This window comes from Arachis ipaensis, chromosome B05 (genome assembly GCF_000816755.2).
Source record: "Arachis ipaensis cultivar K30076 chromosome B05, Araip1.1, whole genome shotgun sequence".
NCBI classification, from domain to species: domain Eukaryota; kingdom Viridiplantae; phylum Streptophyta; class Magnoliopsida; order Fabales; family Fabaceae; genus Arachis; species Arachis ipaensis.
In genome coordinates this window covers 140,629,048-140,630,872 of record NC_029789.2, presented here as the reverse complement: position 1 = coordinate 140,630,872, position 1,825 = coordinate 140,629,048, and the positions used below count along the sequence as shown (strand labels likewise).

General features: G+C 25.6%; 1 long non-coding RNA gene across 1 annotated transcript in view; it reads right to left on the bottom strand.

The window, feature by feature from the left end:
* The window catches only part of LOC110263062, a 3,307-nt gene that overhangs the window by 973 nt on the left and 509 nt on the right, over nucleotides 1-1,825 (bottom strand). The window contains exon 2 of the long non-coding RNA XR_002348055.1: nucleotides 1,719-1,721. This is a non-coding gene — a long non-coding RNA (uncharacterized LOC110263062). The remainder of the gene's footprint in view (nucleotides 1-1,718; nucleotides 1,722-1,825) is intronic.

Below are 1,825 nucleotides of genomic sequence, written 5' to 3'. Positions count from 1 at the left end.
CTGTTTGATGCATGTAGAATGAGTTATGAAATAATATTTTAAAAATAAATATTATAGGATTATTATATTTTTCTAAAAGCTATTATCAACTAATAAAGATCTAATTATAAAGTTTTATCTAGCATAATAAAGTCACAATGCAATTACAAATTTTTAAATTATAAGAATATAAGTAAAATTAATGAAATTGTAAAAATTAACTTCACCTTAAATTTATTAATATTGTGGACAACATATATCTAAGACAAACAATACAATAAATGAAAGAAATTAAATAATTAACAAAAACCTCTTATTATTTGAAAAAAAAATTTGACAACTATAAGTCAAACAACAACCAATAATTATATATAAAAAAAAGAGTTAACATTATTCTAATAAGTAATAACCATCATATTTTAAAATTCCACTATAAAAGCAATTTCATCTTTTTTCTCCCCTATAATTATTACAGATTTTCTCTTAATATACAATAATCTTCCCTCTTCAATCTTCATTAGAAGAGAGAAAGAAGAGAGGGTCCCAGTGCCAAAGGCCATGTTCCCTTCATGGCTGAGTTGTAGGTCCCAATGGTTTTTCTCCATCACAAGTTATAAATTGTGTTCGTGTGCTGTGTTTCCTCAATCACAAAGAATATATATATAATGCTACAACATATATATAGTCTTTAACTATATCAAAATTTCTGTGGTTTTTTTTATTTAAATAAGAAATGTTTTATTTTCCAATTTAAATCCTTCTAAAAGTAATTGTTATGTATTATGGGTTTGTTTGGATGAGAAAAGATCTTTTTTCTGAGTTATGTTTTTTTAAAAGATCTTATGAAAAAGTAAAAGTAATTTTATGTTTGGGTATTTCATATAAAAAGATCTTTTTATCTATCAATTATGTTTAGGTATAATAATATAAAAGTACTTTTTGTTTATTTATTATATGAAAAACATCTTTTTTTTAAAAGATATTTTAAAAAAAGATGTAAATTACAGCTTCTTAAAAAAGATGTCTAATTTTTCTAGTATTTTTACTTTTACTATTAGAAATTTGCCAAACACATTAAAAAATAAAAAATATCTTTTTTCATTGAAGGATACAATTGGTAGATATGGAATAAATTTCTTACCTAATTCCTCCAACGGTAATTAATCTTCCCAACGTGAACGCAGAAGCTTGAAATTTTAGCTTCACGTAAACATACGTTCAGAGGTGAAAACACTTCTATATTAGGGATTCTAAAAAATTGCCAAACATAACAATAGAACGTTCAAGACGCTCAAACAGACTTTTCTATTACCAACCTGAACCCCAAACACACCCTATATCTCAATTTCACAAGCAGTTTAATTTTGCATTGCAGGCCAAACCTGCAAAGTTAAGGAACAATTATGCTAGTAAAATCGTAAAAGAAAATGTGACATGAACAAATCTAAATTTGAGATCTTATGCCACTAAAATGATTATAGTATAGGATAATTTTTTTCAAAATAATAAATCTGATAATAGTTTCATAGATGCTAATAAATTAAAAAGTTATAAACTTATTAAACATTAGAGTGTCATTTGCTGATACATCCTCACCTTTTTTTTAGTTTGACTCTAATCGCAACTATTGAAGAACTTCCGATGAAAGACTTTTCAACTGAGTTATAACTCGAGTCACCTCTTCACTTCGGCTACGTACTCTATAAAAAAAGCTTCGAACAACAAAATACATTCTCAACTAACTATATGTAAGAGATCAGAAATGCATGTTACCAACACCGAAACAAGTATAAATACATGTAAACATACACATGACTTATTTATTTGTTCAATTAAAAATTATTCT